This window comes from Cajanus cajan, chromosome 4, assembly GCF_000230855.2.
Source record: "Cajanus cajan strain Asha chromosome 4, NIPB_CcT2T_4, whole genome shotgun sequence".
Lineage (NCBI taxonomy): Eukaryota > Viridiplantae > Streptophyta > Magnoliopsida > Fabales > Fabaceae > Cajanus > Cajanus cajan.
The window spans coordinates 56710004-56716003 of record NC_138520.1 but is presented as its reverse complement, the minus strand read 5'-3'; positions in this window follow the sequence as shown (position 1 = coordinate 56716003).

Sequence of the window (6000 nt, the reverse complement as noted above, 5' to 3'; positions counted from 1 at the left end):
CTTTCTAAGCATCTAACCCCACAATAGTTGTTATCAGAATCAATGTATAAATACATATATAGTGTCGTCTACCCACTCTAAACTCCTTTCTTCTGCGTCTGAACCTTAAAAGTAATATAATTATAGTAAGACATACAACAAGCAGACTAAGACATAACGTGAATCGTCTATTCAACTTGATGACGTCACAATCTTTAAAAAAATCCACTTCCGTCTCTATGATCACCGTAGGAGAAATAGGAAAATAGAGATAACCGCGCTAAAAACTTCTTTGTGTAAATTTCTCATGATGTACATATTTCTAAGTCAAATCAATAATATATAAACATTTTCTTATCTAGAATTATTGGCTGATATGGGGAATAATCTGCTCAATGCTATTTTCCTTTCTTGTTGGATATGATAACTCTTCTAGTGTTAGATTATTTCTAGAAACTTATCCATTCCGTCTGAATAATCATAATAGAAAAAGGTGTTTTCATTTGATTATACAGAGTCTTCATATTGAACACATTTCTGATTCAGATCAATGCATTTTTAAATTTTTGTTTGATGTATAAATTAATATGCTCATGACTACAAGTTCCCTTACTCCTTAAGCATCTCGCTTACTGTATAAATATTTCTGATGTCTGATTATCCTTAAAAACTCATCTATCTTGATGACTACAAATAAGGAAAATAATAGTGTGGTCCTCTTATCGTACATTTTTCTGTGTATGTTTGCAATTCAGATCAATCTAATTTAACTAAGTATATATGTTTCATTTAAAGTTACCATCTTGATAAATTGAATACTCCGATCAGTGTTTTGATATCTATGCCATGCTCAAAGCTATGATGAAAAATCTTGCATGGAATCTCAATTATTACATTACTCTTCATGGAATAAAAGTTTTCTTAAAGATTATCGTTCTATTTTGATATTCACCCTCGAATCAATTTCTTTTTGATGATTACAAAGGGGGAGAAACAAAAAAAGAATCTATCAACTTAAAAGAGATTAAGTGTGGGGGAGAGCATAGACTAAGGGGGAGAACCTTGGAACTATAGAATAATAACACGAGGCCTATGTCTGATGTAAAATACATGAATGAAGTTATATTTGTATCTGAAAAAATTTGATAGATTATATTTGTCATCATCAAAAAGGGGGAGATTATTAAGTCAGATGAAACAATTCGTAAGCCCCACTAAGGTTTTGAATGTAGACAAATATAATGCATGTTGTTATTACTAACATGTGTATTAGTGTTTCAGAGAATAGGGATTAGGCTGAACCAAATATCGTACAAGACCAAGCCAATGTACATGATTAAAACCTGTGAAATCATTAGATGAAGCATGAAAAATAACCAGACAAAGAACAGATAAAGAGGTAGGTCAACTAAGGTGCCAGGAGAACAAGTAACAAATGACAAAGAAGCATTCCAGACGAAATCATAATCGTCCATTCTCACACTTGACCAAGACGGAGTGAAATGCTAGAGTCTACCTCTCAGACAAAGACTTAAGTATCTAGATGAAGTCGGAGAATAGTGAAGCACGTCTGAAGCTCATAACAAACATTATCCTCAAATCACAAAGGAACACAGGAGGACATCAAGTCTAAAAATAGGGAAAAATGAAAGAATAGGCAAGCGCAAATCCACAAGTCAAAACTGCGTATGTCAGAAGAAGGACACCTACTCTTCAGAGAAAGACAACGCTATGTAGTCCCACTAACGCACAAAGTACAAGGATGCCCAAGTCATGATTAGAGTCAAACATCAAAAGGAAACAAGCCGTTCAGAGAAATCTCACGTATACAAGCAAATGTATTAAATGAAAAGATCTACATAGCTGTGAAGAAATCTCCTCTCTCCATCAACAAAAGAGTTCCTAGTCAGCAGACACATCCAAATTCAGACGAGGAGAAAATTTATGTGGCCAAAATCATTCAAAAATAATAACGACAAGATCAAAGGATGGAAGGGATGAACATGTGCCAGAAAACAATTAATAGTAGACGAAGGTGTACTATGCACAACCAAGAACGCAATATACCAGGTGAAAGATGGTAAACACAAATAAGAAGAGTCGACTGCATGACAAGAAAAACAACACAGACCAAAGAAGAACTCAGATGGAAATAAAGTTTATCTACAGAGTTGACTAGACTAAAGGAGAAGTCAATGCATCAATACTCAGACGAAGTTCAAAGTTCTAAATTGCACATTGACTAATCTAATAAGAGAAAGTCAGAAGAAGATCCAAAACTTGAGAAGCACATGAAATGATCAGACGCAAACAAAAATTATCATGAAGAATAGAATCAGATCTCAGAGGAAAACTCAAACATCATCCACAATCATACAAGAAGCTCTCAACGTTAAAGGAAAGAAAGAATGATAGGAGAAATGAGTCAAAATCGAAAGCATGCATGTGTCAGAAAAAGTGTGTTACTTTTTGAGATAAGGACAACGGTTATATTGATGCATGACCAGAAAAAGACAAATAATTCCTAGATCTCAGATAAAGTCAAACACTACTGCCAACAGGACAGAGAAGAATACACGCAATGTCTATAAATAGGAAGCAACATTTAATGCAAGATCAAATGCATTAAATGAAAGGATCGAACTAGTCATGAACGACTATATTAGCTTCAACGGACATATGCAACAGGCAAATTTTACAGGCCTATAAGTATGCAATAACCTCAAACCGAAAAAGGAGAGGCAATAAGCAACAAAGAAAAAATTATAGGTCTTGCCCTGGGTGTTTGATTAGGAATGATATTAAGCCCACAAGACAAAGACAGAGAGACTAGAGATGAACGTTCATAATCACTTGTACAATGTAAATTGTATGTATATCTCTATAGATTAAGGTGTTTGAAATGTCAATTATGGACAAACCTTAGAGAGTGTTGTAAACCTATGTATCCTCTCCATGAGAGTAACCCAAACACTCAAACACACGTCTATGTAAGACTAAGGTAGAAAACCTTAGAGAATGTTGATTCTATATGTATCCTCTTTGTGAGAGTAACCAAAACACTCAAACCTGATTACATATATATCATTTGTAAAGCCTAAAGAGGCTAGGGAAAGAATACTTGTAAAGCCCGGAGGGGCTTGTCAAAGAATACTCACTGCTAGTCAGAAGTGGCTGAGAAGAATATACTAGCGTTGGTGAGTGAAGCCGACGGGCCAGGAGTGGTCGAGAATACTTGGAGAGCCAGAAGTGGTTTAAGAATACTAGCGTTGGTGAGTGAAGCCGACGGGCCAGGAGTGGTCGAGAATACTTGAAGAACCAGAAGTGGTTTAAGAATACTAGCGTTGGTGAGTGAAGCTGACGGGTCAGGAGTGGTTGAGAATACTCAAGGCCAGGAGTGGTCGAGAATACTCAGGTCCAGGAGTGGACGAGAATACTCAATGTTCTTCATTTCTAATATCTAGTGGAATCCTTCAATTGAAGGAGACTGGATGTAGCTCAGTTGAGCGAACCAGTATAAAATGATTGCCATGCTTTTCTTGTTTGACTAGGAACATATCTTTCTTATTGAGTAAATATTTTTGGAAAACTTTGTCCAATATTTACATACAGTTAAATCCAATTTTCAAAGGAAGACGCAAGTTCGTTTAATAGATATATTACACTGGAAAGATTTATTTACTGCTTATCCTTAAATGAACCTATCTTGAAAAGGAAAATGTAAGAACTTCAATAATTATCATTATGAAACATTTTCCTTAGCAGACGATAAACCCTTCAGACGCATTGACCTTATGTTAAACAAATTCTGGATAACAGTTTGATGTTTAAAAGTGCATTGGACGAAGAACATTACTCTTGCGAAAATGATTTGAAAATTCCTTCGTACACACACACATATTCAACCCCCATTCTATGTGGTTTTATGCTAACTTCATAATGATGTGAAAACTGTCTTATTATGGTATTGATGCAAGTGATGTATTTTTATGAGCATGATGCGGATGAGAATCTCTTATATGTGACCTTATGACTATGAGTATGATAATGTGATATGAGAACAAGTGACATGATGAGATATGACAAGTGAAATGTTGAGTCCATGAACATGTGAATGTGTGACATGCATCATGTGCATCTATGTGACAAGGTACGATATGAAGTACAATGTTAGGGAAGGCCCTTCAGGTGAAACATCTTGGAGGAGTCCTAGGGGATAACGCGGTTTGGAAGTCTCAATTATAGCCATTTGTGTGCATGCATGGGATGTATATTGTGTAGCTTTGTTATATTGACGAGATCCTAGCAGTACATCTTTCTAGTTGAAAGTGTGCAGTTGAGCCAACATGTACTCCTAGACTACTCCAGATATGTTGCTTCGACAACATACCAAGTGATATGTGATTATGAGATATGTGGCTGGCACCACATGCATGCATTTATGAGTCAAGTTCATGACATCATTACATGATAAGTGAATATGCATGTGTTCTAATGTATTTGTAACTTGAGAGTTGTGCTTGATTATTTATAACTTGCATGGTATTTGTTATGATTTTGTGTGTGTCAACTAACATTTATTTCTACATTTGAACCCAAGTTAGATGTTTCTCACTCCTTTGTTACTCTATGTGTATTTTTATTGTGTTGCAGGTGATCATCAGTATGAGGATGTTGGTGATAAGGTTTAAGTCTCATTATGGGGTGTGCTTTGATAGGACATGTGACACCAGAGCGTAGTTATGATTAATTTAGAATGTTACTCTTGTTAAAATGCTTAGAAGATATTGATTTTATTCTTTTTATTTTTCGCATTAAACTATGATTTATGATTTATGAATGTGAGCTCTTTATCCTTATGTGGTTAGAGACTTAGATTTTATTTATCTTTATTTATTGTAATTATGTATGTGGGGTAGAAGGTGTCACACAAATCCAGTTGTCCCAAATGACTGATCTCTAAACTTTTACACAAGGGGACCTTTCCTAGTTGTGTATTCCATATCGTACTCATTCAAAACAAGTATGAACATGATGCATGTAAAACAAGACTCGATGCATTATCACATTACAACAATACACATCCACTATTGTACATCAATTCCTTTAATTTCATATCCACATTGGGATTAAGCCTCTCTCAGACTTATAATTATATGGCTCTCATAGGGTTCATACACATCAACTGTATCAATGCTAGATCAGGTCAATCAATTCATACATAACTCATAATTGTATGAATAACATACTCATATACCACAACTAGTTATTAATATTAATTAATATAATGATTACACATGTTCATAGTTCAAACACAATAATTACACAACAACATCCAATATATCTCAATATAAAATCATTATAGAATCATCTAATCATATGTTAATACCTCAACTATAGTCCCTATGAGATTAACATCACTAAATATTTAAATTAATAACTTAACTAGTTTAACAACGTTATCAATATCACATATTAAGTCCTTAGACATTGTTATCACTAAAACACCCTCTAGTTGTTAAAAATTAACTTACATCATAACTTATTCACAATTGTTTTCTCCCATGATTTATTTTTTCTAAACATTGATATAGGTACCTCAAACCATTCATAAGATCAAATAATTAAAGGGTAAAGTTATTCATCATCACCATTCCTAAAGTATATTTTTATAACTTAATATTCTAAGACATAGGGTAGTTCAAATACCTTTATCTAGAGTTATATATATATGCTATAAAGTTAATCTTAATTTTGTTAGAAAGCTTTATTTAATTTTGACTTTAAAAGTTAATTATGTCATCTGCTATTTTTAAAAATTACAAAACTGTAATGCTTTAATCTAAATCTAACAACTTGACTTTTGGTCACTAAATTGATCATATTTTGAGTTATAGATCTCTTTTCTAAGTGATTCTAATAATATTTGAAAGTTAACTTCTAGAGCTACAATTAATATACACATAAAATTCTAAATTATATAATATAATATAATAAGTTTAAGTTTTAATAAAATATAAC